This window comes from Mus musculus, chromosome 5 (assembly GCF_000001635.26).
Source record: "Mus musculus strain C57BL/6J chromosome 5, GRCm38.p6 C57BL/6J".
Taxonomy (NCBI): Eukaryota; Metazoa; Chordata; class Mammalia; order Rodentia; family Muridae; genus Mus; species Mus musculus.
Genome location: NC_000071.6, coordinates 111,883,294 through 111,899,357, shown reverse-complemented (window position 1 = coordinate 111,899,357; position 16,064 = coordinate 111,883,294). Strand labels below are relative to the sequence as shown.

The window sequence follows — 16,064 nt, the reverse complement described above, 5'->3', positions numbered from 1 at the left end:
TCCGAGCTTCAGTTTCCTCAGGAATGATTTGGGAAACGAAGCTTCTCTTTGGCGATGCCAGGCTCTGCAGATCCACTGGTGCTCACTGCCAACTGTCTTCCTTACTGGACTCTAAAAAGAAAACGTTTAGTGACAATGGAATAGTTAATGCATGCCACATCCCTCTGTATGCTAAAGGTCGTTCTGAAGGAACATACTAGATTGCTCTATAGCCATTCACACTCTTCACAAACGTGGAGCAGGGTCTCCAAAAGGCTTTGTGTCTCGGTCAAGTTCATCGGCACCTGAGCTAGGTTTGAGACAGGGGGACACAGACTGGTGTGTGCATGCCTAGCCTGTGGCTCCCTTGATCTCCAGTGTCTGGTTGGACCCCCTTTTGTTCCTCATCTTCAGTCAGGTTTGCTTTGATGCAAGGGGTCACTGTCCCCTCCCGTTGGTGCGCAACACTCCCTCCCTAGGCAGCAATCCTGCTGAGCCTTCCACGGGGCTCAGTCCAAGGTCTGAACAGATTATTGACAAATTAAAAATATAAGCTATTGAGCAGACACTGGGATGGAGTCCCAGGGCTGTGGCCCTGCATCTCAATGAGGCCGCTGAGCGTGGGGATCGATGCTGCGGGTGGAGGGAGAGGCAGACAAATTGCCCCATACATAATGCAGAGCCTGACGCTAGTTAATAACTGCCGGGAGTTGGGGGGAAGGCCTTGTCTGAGTCAGTGATCAGCACCCAACGCTTCCCTCATTCTACGTGCTCCATCTGCCCTCCGCAGCCCACGGATGCGGGAACCACTAAGCCCACTTTACAGGCACAAGGTAACCATTAAGATCAGAGACTCTGTCAGGGCAGAGATTTAGCCTAGGTTCTCCACACTCCAGAGCCTGTTCAGATGAGCTCCGTCTCTCCTGCCTGTGTGACTTTGGTGCAGTTACCGTACTGTCTGTACCTTTACTTTTTCACGGAGTGCGTGTAGAGAGGGTCTTTGTAGGGCTGCTGTGTTTGCAGGTCCTGCACACACCCCTCCCCCATTTGCCCCTTCACTTCTGTGATGGTGGCGGCAGCGGCTGGCTCTTCACTTCTTTGTCTCTGGCTTTCAGACTGGGAGTTTCTGCTGATGGGCACCAGTGATGAACATGTGTGGGGCTGGAGAGTAAAATGAGGACCCCTTCTACCAGCTGCCTGCTTCCAGCTTAGTGTGGTCAGCCCTGACTGGGTCTGTCCATCACCTCCACAGGGCAGCTCTCTCCTGCGGTGGTGGCCTTACCAGGGCCAGAATCCAACATCAGTCCCTTTCATGGGCTTTAGCTCCAGATGGAAGTCCCCAACCTGCAACACCTCCTGCCCCTTTCCTGAGCTTGTCTGGGGTTTTTGTTTTGTTTTGTTTTTGTTTTTTCTTTTTGTTTTGTTTGTTTTGTTTTGTTCGTAACTGCATCATTCTCAAATGCTCCTTAGCCCATCAGTGCCTCACGCTCACAGAAAGGACTGTACCTGGATACCCAGCCAGCCAGCTTGTTCCCCTCCTCCAACCCCCAGCAGGAAGGGTCACCTTCCTGTTCACACATCACTCCCTGGAAGTCCTGAGCAGCGCCCCCACAGGATCCAGAATGCTGGTTCATGTGGTGCTTGGCTCTGTAGAACTGTGGCTTCTTCCCAGGCTGAGTTGGGATGGCAAGGCACTGTCCTCCACATGCACATGGTCTTTATCACTGGATAGGAACAGGAGACAATCTTAGAGATGCCTTTCAGACAATCAAATGGGCCTTCGATAGATCTCTGGGGGCCCACAAGGCATAATGAGCATCTGGAAATATCCTTGGGTGGGTGAAAAGCTAAACAAACAGGTGTGGTGTATTCAGTATGGACAGAAGAAATGTCCCCCCACCCATTTCTTCCTTGACACCAGTGGCTTCCAAGATGGGGTACATTGTGCCCCCTAAGGGCACAGTTGGGGAGCATTTGTGGGTGTGTTTGTCTCCCATGGGGAAGTTACTGTCATTTAGTGGTTTGCAACTAGATTTCCCTGTCATCCTACACAGGACCATGCCCAGGACAGAGAAAGCAAAGCTCCTACTATGTGCTGCTGAGTATGAAACCCAGGCCCTTCTGCTTGCAAGGTGAGCACTCCGAGCTCCAAGATTATTCTGCACAGTATGGTGGCAGTTGCCACACTGGCTCAAAGCTGGAAAACTTCATCTGAGCAGCACACGCCTTTTGGGGTCTCTCATTCAACAGGTGGCCTCTAATTGAGGGAAACTTTATAGACGTTTGTGGGATTTTATTGGAAGGGTTCTCTTTAATGGAAGTATTAAATGTGGACTAGGCTTGTGGCCCAGTGGTAGAGTCCTTGCTCAGCTAGCACAAAGTCCTAGGTTTCATTCCAAGGATTGAAAAAATCAGGACGAGTTTGACTAGTCAGTTACTAGCCATTTAATAGCGATTGAACAAACAAGATTTCTGAAAAGGAAGAATGTCTTTGAATAGTTTTTCACCAAGCATGGTGTCTTATGTTTGAAATCTCCAGATCTCAGGTGGCTATGGTAAAAAGAACATGTCAAGTACATAGCAAGGTTCGGGCCACCCTGGGCTATATAGGAAAGCCTTATCTCTTCAAACAGCAGCAGAAACATACCCCAATCTAAAGAAATAGAAAGACCCGTGTTAAAAAAAAAAAAAAAAAAACAAAAAAACAAAAAAAAAACAGTACAGGAAATACCAGGAGGTATTAACCCTTCTCAGACTCTGCTGCTGGTTTGACAGGGGTCTCTTTCTGCCTTTCCTGCTTTGTGGTGGCATTAGGCTGATGCCACTCACCTCAAAGTCATTTCAGAAACAAGGGTTGTGTGTGATATTTTCTGGCCACATCACGTCTGAATCCGTGGTGTATGTTTCGGAATCCCCAGATGCTCAGGATGGCTCTGGCTCTGTCTGGATCTGAGATTCCAGAATGTAGAATCCCAGGGTCATGGTCCACGGATATGGTATTGGGGTATTGAAGATAGAGGTGACGTGTGTCATTTGGGTATGTGCATGTGTGCTTGTGGGTGCCTGTGTGCATACATGCTCATGGAGGCCTGAGAAGAGGTTGGGTATCATAACTGTTGCTCTCTGCCATTACTTGTATGAGACTGGACGGGTCTGAAGCTCAGCCATCTGGTTAGACTGGCAGCTCTGCCCATACCTGTTCCCACCAGTGCGTGACTTATAAAAGTGTGTTTCACCCACCATGCCAGTTACGCACCTGGGCTCTGGGCACGCACCTTAGGTCCTCATACCTGCACAGCTGAGCCATTTGGGGTAACCTGGGCCATTCATTTTAAGTGAACAAATGTCTTCCAAGAGAGATGCTCCCTGACTTTAGAGGTTCAGTACCCGCCTCCTCTTTCTCTGATCAACATTAAACCCCACTCAACAAGCACCTGTCTGTGTTGAAGCCACCATTGGCTCCTGGTGAAGTCAGCTGCAGGAGTTTCACCTGCTCTGGAGCTGTCTGCACTTTTGCGGTCATTTACATGCCTTCTTCTGAGACGTTCCTTCATTGAGGGCATTACTGTCTCCACCTGATATGTGGGCGGGTTTTAAAATTTATCTATATGGCGGGCACTAACCAATTTTTTTTCCTTTTATGTGTTGAAGCTCGTCCGTTTGCTAGCTAGGTTTTAATTTCATTTATGATCTCTTTAGTCACACTGATTTTTTTTTCTTGTTTAATTTCAGGTACACACATCTATCCACTTCCCGCCACCCTCTGTGATTCATGTCTTTGTTTCTGCGCTTCAAAACGCCTTCCTCTCCCTGGTATCATTAACTTCCCATTGTCTTCAAAATAATTTTTTTGTGAAGTTTTGCATCTGAATCTGGACCTGCCTAGTGCAGCCTAGGGAGAAGTCTCAGGCTGGGAACCTGCATTTTCTGGGTTTTCTGGAAGGCAGCACTCTCTCACCTTCCAGTTCCATAAGTGAAATTGTCCAGCACATGCCTTGCCACACAGCCTTGAGTTAGGCTGTGTATGTCTCCGAGGGACAAGGACTCTTGGTTGAGAGAGGGTCTCTCTATATATATATAGCCCAGGCTGGCCTCAAACTCACCATCTACAGGAGTGTGGCAAAGCACCTGGCTGAGAGGACTCCTAGAGCAGATAGGATCCTGAGTACTGCTCTGGCCACTGCAGAGCTCCATCACCACAGAAGACAAGAGAAATCAGGTCACCCACCGATACCTCATCGAGAGCAAAGAATGAGAAGTCACTAAAAATGAGGAATAAACAGGGAGGTGCTGATCTGAGTCAGAAGTGGTCACAGCCCATCTCTGGGGTGTAAAGTTTGACTAGAGACCTGTGAAGAAAAGGCATGGCTATTAGGCTAGAGGAGTCTTGGGTATAGAGGGCCTTGGGCATGTTTGGGAGGTCATGGTGTCATGGACAGGGTGGAGCGAAGAAAGCAATTGTGGCATCTGGGGCAGCTCCTGCGACCCTATGGGCCAAAGCAAGCATGATGGTTTCATCATGAGTTGTTCTCACCAAAGGAGCAACAGACACAAGGAAGCACGGATAGACAGATGGAAAGATAGGTTTGTAAGGAAGGATGGATGGAGAAATTAATGGATAGGGTGGGCATGGACAGACAGACACATGGATAGACATAGGGGTAGATGGGTTTGGTAGGTGGAAGAGTGGATGGTGTTTGAATTCATGGGCTGGTGGGCTAGTGGACGCATGAATGTATGAATTGGTTAGGTGGATGGATGGACGTTCGGACAGACAGATAGACCGATGCTGGTGGATGGGTGAATTGTTGGTCCCCAGGCAAAGCAAAGTCTTTCAATCTTTCCTGGTTGCATTCCTACTTCCAGCCCCATTGCAAGCCCCTCCCACCACAAGAAGCACCCCAGGAGGAAAGCAACCTCTCAGCCAATGTCCCCGGCTGTTCTCCAGAGCCCAGGCTGAGCCTTAAATAACGCCCCCTCCTTCGCAAGAAGAACCGTTCTGGTGGCGCGGGCACTGAGAGGCTTTTGGGGCAGGCAGCCGTCACTAACAGATTCATTAAGCTCGCTCCAGAGCAACGATAAAAAATCAATTTAGTTCACCAGGCAGCTTGAGCGGGCGCCAAGAGCAGGGGGGCCGCCCATCCGTGAACCCGGCAGCAGAGGAGCTGGGGAGTGGGCGGAGCCAGGAGTGTAGCGATACTCAGTTGTCTCCTCCTTACTTGGGGGTGGGGGTGCTACAGGAGCTATGATGAATGGCCTGCTGGGGCGTCAGTGTCTGGGATAGGCCCAGTGAGGATGCCTGCTGCACCCAGGCAGGCTGCAGGCACGCCCCCGGCTGGTTTAAAGACTGGATCCTTAAGTCTAGGGAGCCAAGTCTGCAAGAGATGGTGCAGGGAGGTCTTGGCCTACACTTGCTGAGCCCCCAGCCTGGCCTGGGAGACATCTGAGCAAGCAAGAGAACAGATGGGAAAGAGGGGTGGAGTTGAGAAAAAGGGGTTGGGGCACATTTGTATGCAGGCAAGTCTTACAGGAAAACTGCAAAGTGGTGTTCTGAGCATCCTGAAAGTTTGAGCTGGGGCAAAGAACAATGGTGTGACTCCCAGCTGCCAACCCTGGGGCCCTCGAATCCCAGGCCTGGAGACTCCATCCAGGCAGGGCTTCTCAACAGAAGTGAGTTCACTGAACCCAGAGGAAGGCTAACTGCTTTCCCTGTCTAATGCTATTTTGAGGAACCCATATACAGGAACTGGCCAGGGTCAGGGGTTGGGGGTCAGGGGTTAGGGGTCAGGAGTTGAGGTTCAGGGGAATGTGTGTACTAGCTATGGAAGTCCACAGAAAGCAAGGTTCAGGATAAAGTGGCTACAGGTCAGCAGAGACACAGCTGGTCACTTGGTGGAAGACATCACTCACAGAGCCTCACCCCTGTAGTCTTGATGGTGTCTCTGAAAGGGTGGGATCCTGATAGCTTTCTGTGAGATGGTCACAGTGAGTGCAGCAAGGGCCAGTGGAGAGACAGACAGAAGGACAGAGCTCAGCCAGTGAGACACAGAGAGACCCCTAGGGGAGAGGGCCAGGACATATAACTCAGAATCTGAGGTCAGAGTTAAAAGAGAAGACAAACAATGAGAAGTTCCGGAAGTCTGAGAGCTGCGGTCTGAGGTGCTGCCTGGGTAGGAGCTCTGAGGTGGGCAGAAGGAGAGACACAGCTGCTTGCAGGATGCCAGACGGTGCCCAAACAGCCATGGAGAGGGTGGAGATGGAAGCAGGTGTGACTGGCTGAGCAGCAGATGCAGATGCTCAGATCTAGGCCACTCTGTCCCCTCATTAGACTCTCACAGCAGCCACTTTCACAGGCAGAGGAGTGGACAGCTGACATTTAAGGACAGACAGACAGACAGACAGACAGAGCCCTTCACTCCTCCTCTCTGTGCCAGGACTGTGTGTCCAGCTAAGAGGAGGGTGGGAATAACACAAGTGCACATGTGTATGTGCACACACACCAACTTACATATACAGACTGACATACAGAAAGAGAAAGACATACACATACACACACATTCACAGACTGGTATACATACGTGCACACACAGAGAAAAAGATCTACGATCTACACACATATACAGATTGACATACATACAGATACAGACACACACAGACTGACATACACACACAGAAAGAGAGAAAGAAAGATAGAGACTGACATACAGACACAGAGAGATTTACACACATACAGACTGACATACATACACACACACATAGAGAGAAAGATTTATACACATATCCAGATTGGCATATATACAGATACACACAGAGCTTTACAGACACACACAGACTGACATACATAAACAGACTTACACACATACAGACTGACATACAGACAGACACACACAGACTGACATACACACTGACACACAAGCATACACATAATGGCACATGTACATGCAGAAACTGAAACATACACACAAAATGATACACACATAAACTGACACAGACACACACAGAATGATACTTATACACATACACATGAACCAACACATACACATGAACACAGGCACACAGAGACTGCCACATGCATGCACAAAGAAGGATACAATGCACAGAAACACAGAGACCAACACACACACAGAGACTGAAATGCACAGATAGCCTGACACATACACAGAGACATACACACACAGATTTATACACAGATAAACATGCAAACACAGACAGACAGATAGACACCCCATACCATGGACCCCACAAGGCACCTCCAGTCCAGTTCCAGCTCTTTCTCCCCTCCTACATTCCATCTGACAAGTCAGGAGAGTCAGGCTATCCCCGAGAGCTGCAGGCAGACCAGCCAGAGGGACTCTGCTGTAGGAGGCCATGGAGCCTACCCCTCCACCCTATCTTACTGTCTCCCTCACTCCCAAGAGGCCACAGTCCCCCATGGGGGCTTTGATCAGTGTTCATTCTTGCAGTGGGAAGGAGAGTGTGGAATGTGAGCTGAGTGGAGGCTGAGAGGAACCACCTAGGCAAGCTCCTGCAGTCACTGGAAGCAGCAACACAGGGGAGGGGGTTTGGTGGTGACAGACACACAGGGAGCCCTGGAGAAGAGAGTGAAAAGGAAGTGTATGCATGAATGCATATGTGTCCGTGTGTATGTTCGCATTCATGTGTGTGTGTATGTTCATGTGTGTGTCTGTGTGTGCATTCACGTGTGTATGTGTGTATATGCGTGTGTGTGCACATGCAGGCAGGAGCACGTGTGTGCACTCATGCATATGTGTGTGTAGCCTGCCTATCATTACTCAGGTACACTGTCCACATGGTTTTTTCAGGCAGGATGTGCATGCTGGCAAACTGGATGCTTTATGTGAGTGACCACAGCTGTCAGGGCTAAGGAATGTGCAGCAGAAGGCTGGGGAAGCTGAGGCACGGGCACGTGAGGTGACTGCTCAGGGCTTCTGGCAGGCTACAGACTTTTTCTGAACAACTGCCTAGCCTGGGTTGCACGGAAAAGCAGGCTTCAGGGCTGGGCAGGAAAGAATGCAGTTTCTCAAATAGCCGTGCAGGGATTTAGGCAACCACCCAGCATCAGCCCTTCGAGTCAAGGGTAGGAGGCCACATATGTTTACCATTATGATTCCTGCTTTACTGATAGGGAAACTGAGGCACAGAGAGGCAGTACCCTCTAAATAAGGCTGAGTCTAGGCTAAAGTTTAAATTGCTCTGGTTGGGAGAGTCTTTCCCATACCCCTGTGGGTTGCACCCGATGCTCCTAAACCTGGGATGTGAAGAGGCCCGTCTGCAGATGAGGCGGACTCAAGAGTGCTCCTCATTCCTGTGGCTCTCTCTCTGCCAAGGAACTTGGCCAACATTCCTTGGAATCCACAGCGTTAAGCTACACACAAGGGAGATGAAATCAGACGGGATGCTGGTAATGGCTTCCACATGTCTGGCTGCAGCTGCCGCCAGCAGTGAGGGGGAGAAGAGGCCCAGCTGGGGAGGATGGTTCCCTATCACTTGCCTGTACATGTTTGCAGAGGCGCAGGGCTGTTGGGGATCCCTGCTGGAGAGCTGGGCTGTTTTCATGTAAAAGTAGAATAGTCAAAAGGGGGAGGGACAGAAGGGTGTATAGATGATGGATGGATGGATGGATGGATGGATGAGTAGCTAGGTAGATGTATGTATGCATGGATGGATGGATGGATGGATGGATGGGTGGATAGCTAGGTAGATGTATGTATGCATGGGTAGAAAGATGAATGGAAGGGTGGGTGGATGGATAGATAGAAGGATAGATGGATGATGGATGGATGGATGGATGGATGGGTAGATGGACAGGCAGATGGATGGACAGATGGTAAATGGATGGGTGAATGGATAAATAAATGGATGGATGAATAGCTAGGTGGATGGATGGATGGATGGATAGATGGGTGGTTAGATGGGTGGGTGGATGAGTTGGTGGGTGGGTGGATGAGTTGATGGGTGGATGTGTGGGTAGACAGATGGGCCTTGCTCTTCCTATCTAATCATTAGTATACTCTTTGAATTTGGTGCTAGCATGAGGCCAGGCACACAGTAGGTGTCCTTTTGCTCTCAATTGGAAACATATTTGCCTGGTTTTTAATGGGGCAGGGCCAATAGTGAGCACGTGAGGTCTGTAAACAGTGCAGACCTGCAGGCTTACAACCACCTGTTCCATATCCAGGGGATCTGATGCCCTCTTCTGGCCTCCACAGGAACCAGGCACCCATGTGGTGCACAGATGCAGGCAAGACACCCATACACATAAAATAAAATGAGCCTTGGAAGGGGAGAGATGGGTCAGGGATAATAGTCTACAAAGGGTGCTGAGGATCAAATGTGGGTCCTCGGGAAGAACAGCCAGTGCTCTTAACCACTGAGCCATTGCTCCAGGCCCCAGTTTCCTCTTCTTGAAGTAGAACATAATAGCCTCCCTCTCACTGGTGTCTTGGGAAGTTGATTGAAAATGGATGGGTCATGTCCCCTGTCCCCCTGTGCACACAGTAGGTGCTTCAAGTGGCATTGCTGGCCCCAGTATAGTGTCAGCTGCTCTCTGGCATTCGGCTGTGCCAGACCCAGAGCTCTTCATGATTTTCTTTCTCATCCAGCCCTCCCTCCAACCTTAGAGGACACATTTAACTGTTTTCTACAAAGTCTGAGGCTCAGAGAGGTTATAAGTGACCTGCCTGTGACACATAGCAGGGACAAGCTAGGGTGAGACTCTGGTTCATTGGGCCATAGGTTTTTTGTTTTTGTTTTTTGTTTTTGTTTTTTTTTCCATCTAACACACAGATGTGCCAATCAGCACTTGGCAAAACAAGAGCTGAAAAAAATGCCAGTCAGCCTCCTTCTCTCCCCATCTGGATCACAATTTGTTCTCATCCTTTTGGTAGATGGGACTTACTCATATGTCCAGGGGAAGGAGGACTGAGGGCACCCACTCCTGTCCTAAGTTCAGGTTGGGATGAAACAGGCAAGGGGCACCAACAGCCCAGTGTGTGTGAGCCCCTCCTCAAGGAAGCAGTCAACCGTGATTCAGCCTGAATTCAGCACATCCCCTCTCAAGATTCCCAACTGGAAATGTGAGCAAACCAAAGATAGCAACTCCAGCTGTCTGCTGCCCTCAAATTGGGGAAAACCAGGCTGGTGTTTCCAAAAATCCTGCCATGGCATGGAGTCCTCTGCTCTGTGTAGATCAATTTCCTAAAGCCACCACTCCTGTTTCCATTGATGACATAGTACATAGAAAAAAAGAGATTAAGTCCACTGAGGGAGAAGTGACCACTGTGCAGAGCCTAGTGTGTGTCCCCTACCCAGGCTTCATACAGGTAATCACCATTCACACACATGTGTATGCTTATGAAAACATGAGTGCACAAGCTTACCAGTGTGCACACGCATGTCAACACATGTGAGACTCAGACTCATGCACATACCTGTTTAAGTCTTACAAGTGTGCACACACATGCAAAGGCTCCCATGTGTGTACACACTTGAACACGCATGCACAGGTTCACATTCATACACATACATCAACAGATATGCACAAGCTTACAGGTGTGCATATGCATGCCAACACATGCAAGACATATCTGCATAAGTCTTACAAGTTTGCACACACACGCAAAGGCTCCCATGTGTGCACACACATGAACACACATGCACAGGTTCATACTCGTGCACACAAGTTCACACAGGTGCACCAGCTTACATGTGTGCTCACACAGGTCTCTCCACACCCCGGTGTTTGTTTCTGTCGCACCTCAGTTCAAACTGGAAGACGGGGTGATGCTTAACCACTGTGGCTGGTCCACTGGAGTAAGTACGGGGACAGACGAACTCTGTGTGAGCCGAGCCCCACCTTTCTCTGACGTTTCCCCTCAGGTCAGTTACCACCATGAAAGAAGGAGAACTCACATAGGGTGTGTCCGATCTTTCCAGAAACACCCTCAGTTCACGGTTTTTTTTAAATATGAAAATGCATATTTTCAAACGACATTCACAGTTTAATTCCCTTCCTTATTCCTCTTCTCTAGTCATTCCTGTGGAAGGAACCTGGGCCTTCTGCTTGCCTGACTCATACTCTCCTATGGAGCTGCACCCCAGCTCATTTTTTTCCAAGCCAAGCCTACAGGGGACTATGGAGGCCCAAAGGCCTGTCTTGTAGTCACACCTGTGCTGTCTGCAGGTAACACTGGACCTGCCTTAGTCATTTAGCCACTTCTGTGACCCCACTTCCTCTGGGCCCAGGCTGATTGCAGTCTCCCTCCTTTCATCCCTCCCTCCCTCCCTCCTTCCCTCCCTCCCTCTGCTGCTCTGGGTCAGAGGGCACTTTGCCCTCCCCTCCCCTTGTCTAATTCACTTCTTCCCCCACCCCATACATCCAGTTCCCCCCACTGTTCAATTTTATTAATGGGCTGGAGGCTGCTGTCAGCTCCACGGTTGTCAGCAGTGGATCAATATCTTGTGCGTGGGTGGGATGGGGGTCTTTTCATTAGCTAAGTGCCATGTAATCTACTCGGTAAATCCTGGAGCCTCGGTCTGAGCTGGCAGAGACTGGCCAAAGGTCTGGGTATGCCGTCCTGATAGCACTAGAATAAATGTTTGGAGACATCACACACACACACACACACACACACACACACACACACACACACACACACACACCTTGGAGGTTTTCTTGGGGTCCTGGGTACCCCACCAAGGTGTCTGCAGTGAGACAGTCACAGCCTGGTGTTCTCGAAACTTGAGAGTGGGAGAATCTCCCCACAAGCTCTGGAACTTGGCATACAAGCAACTGTCCCATGTGTAAGGCAGGCTGAGGTGAGGCCCCAGGGCAGGCATGCGGATTGAACTCAAGGCCAGTTGCCTTAGTCAGCACTGAATTGCCTGCAGAAGGAGCCCACCCGAGGCAGTCTGTGTCCCGGTACAGCTGCTATGTGAGGTATGTGGTCTTGGGTATACTCACACCAAATTCCCCTGCTTTCTGTGGTGGGCTAGCCTACCTTGGAGCTGGCTCATTTATAGTTACAACCACCACCAGGAATGGTGAGTCCCTCTCCTCAGTGACAAGAAGGTACTGGAGTTTGGTCAATGTCACAGAAGGTGGGATCTATTCAGAGCTACTGTCACCTGCCATGCACGATTTTCCTGGTCTTAGAAGAACACGCGGAACATGGTTCCAAACTATAGAGACGCTGGTGGCCATACTCAGAGACTTGGGTGCAGCCTGGCACCATGTCTGACTGAGCATGAGGGTGAGGGGAGAAGCTGAAGGCACACAAGGACAAGAGGGACATGGAGAGGAAGGGGAGTTTGGGGCCAGGGGGAGCCCCATTCTAGATAGGGGCTCCCATCCTATTGCATCCCTTTTGTACCTGAGAACTGGGGTCTGCTGGACCCCCTTGCCAGCCTCTTCTCTCTTGTTGGAGGTGTGCTCTCAAGTGCCCATAGAGTCTGTGCAAGGATGAAACATGTGACTAGTCCCCACCAGACTAGATGGTGCCACCTTGAACAAAGCAAAGAGGAATCCAGGGTGTGACATGTGGGGACTTTCTAATCAAACCCATGTCGACAGATTTGATAGACTGAAGCTGTAGGAGAGGGATGGTGAGAAAGGTGGCCCTGAAGTACAGATACCAAGAAAGAAGGGCTTCCAGGGACTGTCTCTGTGACCCCTCCCAGCTCTGGACTGTATCGGCTCCCTAAGCCAGCCTGAGCTTCGAGGGGTTGTCTTCTCTGGGGCAGGAGCTGAAGGCACTGGGGTCTAGACTAACATGAAGTCAGTGAAACTGAGATAAAATCCTAGACCTGACACAGTCTGCGTGACCTAGACAAGCCACCCCCTCGGGTCCCACATTCGGAATCAAGCTCTATAATACCCAAGAGGTCACAAGCCACTCTCTGCCCTTCTGTTTTCCCAGAAGCCACTAAGTCACAAGGGCAGCAGAGTGAGGAACAATAAGCCTCCCAGTGGCTGGAAGTCTGTGAGGGGAAAGAGGGGGTGGACGGAGCCCTCTTCTGCTGTGTCATGGGGGAGCCCATCATGGGCTGACAAGCTGTGAGGTGCTATGTCCCCCTGCCTCAGCAATATCACTGGTGATTCTTGATTAAGCGAGGGACAGAATAGAGGCTTTGCCTGTTACCCTGCAGAGACAAGCTTGTGTTCATCCCTGGAAAGAAATGGACCGTGTTTCTGCCTGACTGCCCGGAGCTGCAGGCTGAGGGAGGGCCCCCCCTCCTTGTCAGGATGGATGCTTTTGCTTCTCCCCTTGTAGGAAGAGCAGACAGAGAGGGCTGTGGGAGGCTGCTGGGAGGGGGGCCCTGAGCAGCTGTGATGGCACTTTGGAGGCTGACTTGGTGATGGAGGGGGAGAGAGGGAAGGAATGAGGGAGAGTCACGCTAGGAAGGTTCTGTGAAGGCTAAGGCCTGGAGTCCTGTGGAATAAGTAGAAACGTGTCTCTGAATCCACCTGTGGGGATATTGCTGTCCATTCCTTCCTTCCTCCCCTGCCTCTTTTTCCTTCTTTCATTCTTTTCCTACTTTCTATTAATATACCCACCCTTTCATTTATACGCCTAATCATCCACCCATTTATCCATCCATCCACCCATCCATTCATTAATCCATCCATGCATCTATGCATGCATCCTTCTATCCCTTTATTCATCCATCCATCCATCCATCCAACCATCCATCCATCCATCCATCCAACCATCCATCTCTTTATTTATCCATTCATCCATTCATCCATCCATCCATTCATTCATCCATCCTTTTATTCATTCATCCATTCATTTATTCACTCATTCATCTATCCTTTACTCTCTCATGCCTACTCATCAACTTACCTTCCTCCCTACTCACCTCTCTGTCCACTGGCCTGCGAGTGCACCCATCCACCCACTTATCTATCCACCCATCCACTCATCCCCCTCCCTTTCCCCTACCCATCCATTTCTCCTTCACTTTCTGGTTTCTGTTTGCCTAAGTGTGCATCTCTTGGGGACCTGCCCCATGGCCACTTTGGTATTGGACATGACTTGTCCTGCTTTCTTGGATCTAGGAGAAAGGTCATCAAATTCAGGGTCTCCTTCTCAGTGGGTCAGAGTTCTTGAGGGAAACACCAGAGGGTGAGCTGCATTAAAGACACTCATGAGGTCCAGACAGAGCCCCGTGGCAAAGGAAGTATATAAATTCAGGTCTGCAAAAGGACAGATTGCTGAACAAGCAGAATGTCTTGGCCAGGGGCTGGTGTACAGGGCAGCAAGAGGCAAGAGTTAGCCGTGCTTGGCTGACCCCACAGTGATAGACAGCATGGAGCACTCAGACCTAGACATCAGGTTAAAGGGTGAGCTCGTCCCTCTGAGACACTTGATTAAGACTGTCCTTGGATCAGACCAAGAGTGCCTAGGCAGTTAGCCCATCTCAGGGTGTGTCCAAAGATGTTCAACCAAGCTAGGGAGACCTGTCTCCAGGCTGTTGGCAGAGTGTAGTTGCTTCATGGTGTTGTAGGTTGGGCTGGAGTAAACCCTCCTGCCCTGGAAGTTGTTTCCCCTTTGCTCTGATGTGCAGAAGAAAACTGAGTACTGCATAGTGCATTCTTTGGGTATCATTACTCTGTAATGTCCCCACCTAAGCCATCGCAGGCCTGCTCCCCACAAGAGCCTGCTGGGAACAGGGAGCCATGGAACTCCATTTGCAAACCAAAGGCAGTCTCAGAACATCCACCTCTGAACTTCAGTTAAAACACTCTGATAGGTCCAGGCGTCCAGGATAGATCTGTGCATCCATTCATTCAGAGTCTGGGAAGAAGCTGAGTCTTTGTTTAATCCAAGTTAGGGGTGTGCCCTGTTTGGTACACCATCCTCTAGAATGTTCTAAACCTCAGATTCATCCCCTGCCACTCCCAGACTGCACTGGTCAGGCTTGTCCAATCCAGCTCACCTCTGGGCAGCTGCCTCTGAACTTGACCTCCTTGTTTCCCTTCACCAGCACGGCCAATCACTGGTCCCCTTCCAGCCAGTCTCCTCTCACCTCACAAGAGCTGACAGCCTGCTCTGCACATAGTAGGTATTCATATTGGAATGTACCCCAGCCAGCAAGCAATCAGCCTATCCCCTCAAGTTCACAATGATCTGTCTGCATTTTCCTGGGATCGGCAGGTTCACGTGAGGTGAGGTAGAGGGACATGGAGGGAAGTAGGAGCTCAGTTTATTGAGGGAAAAGCATACCCAGGTGCCAGTAAGCAACGGGGTAGGCTTCAGCTGTTGGCAGCCATGGTTTGAACACACCCCTTAATCTCTGTGGTATGGGCATGAAAGGGATGCTGGCACCCTGTCTGACTGGGCGCTTTCATCCCATACGGGATGAGAGTGAGCTGGTGAGCTGGAGTGTGCACGTGTGCTCTAACTCGATACCTTTTATGATACAATTACTACCCAGAGACGATTTTTTTTATGAGTTTCCTTTTCATGTCTCCAGGGCCCTTTATTCTTGGGAAAGCCTGTGGAGAGGGATTGCTTCTCTTCGAGTGGGGATTTAAAGCCTGTGCTTTGCCCTGCACTTCTGTCTAATTGGTGCCTCTTCTAAACAACCTCCCTTGCCCAAATGTATGTGGAGGCCCAGCCAGCCCCCTCATGACAGGCTGCAACATAGATTTTTCAGTCAAAAGAACAGACTCAGATTCCTAAGTCAGCACTTTATAGCTGTGCAACCTTGAGCTGGTGTCTCGACTTCTCGGAATCTTCATCTTGTCAAGAGCTAGAGACCCGGGGGTACTGGGCAGCTCACTCCTAGACTGGGCTGGTGGATGGGATGAAAATGACTTTGCTGGAACAGGGCTGGCTCTGAGAATGATCTGTTTTTCAGAATAATAAAACTCACATAGAATAGGGTAGCCTAAACACACTGTGTAGCCGAGGATGTCCTTAAAATTCTGTACTTTGTGTCTTGGGGCTGGAATTATAGCCATGTGCCATTATGCCAGATGTATATGGTGCTGGGAACAGAACTCAGGGCTTGAGGTTCCTCTGCTCCACTAGCATCCTGGGGCAGTCTGTGTCCTCCAT

General features: G+C 50.0%; 2 long non-coding RNA genes across 9 annotated transcripts in view; one reads left to right on the top strand and one right to left on the bottom strand.

Moving 5' to 3' along the window:
• Window positions 1–4,610, top strand: part of Gm36794 — a 51,806-nt gene extending 47,196 nt beyond the window's left edge. For 6 of the 7 annotated variants that reach the window (XR_880587.2, XR_880585.2, XR_880586.2 and 3 more), the window contains exons 4-5: window positions 2,034–2,111; window positions 3,712–4,610. This is a non-coding gene — a long non-coding RNA (predicted gene, 36794). The remainder of the gene's footprint in view (window positions 1–2,033; window positions 2,112–3,711) is intronic. The other variant, XR_389536.3, reaches the window with a different exon arrangement.
• Window positions 1,381–6,143, bottom strand: Gm29935. Of its 2 annotated transcripts, none has more exons than XR_389544.3 (3): window positions 5,890–6,143; window positions 4,083–4,241; window positions 1,381–1,703 (listed from the first exon to the last, which is right to left on the bottom strand). It is a non-coding gene; the product is annotated as a predicted gene, 29935 (long non-coding RNA). The 2 variants fall into 2 exon arrangements; XR_389543.3 differs by having other exon boundaries at window positions 5,900–6,143.
• Window positions 6,144–16,064: the final 9,921 nt, after the last annotated feature.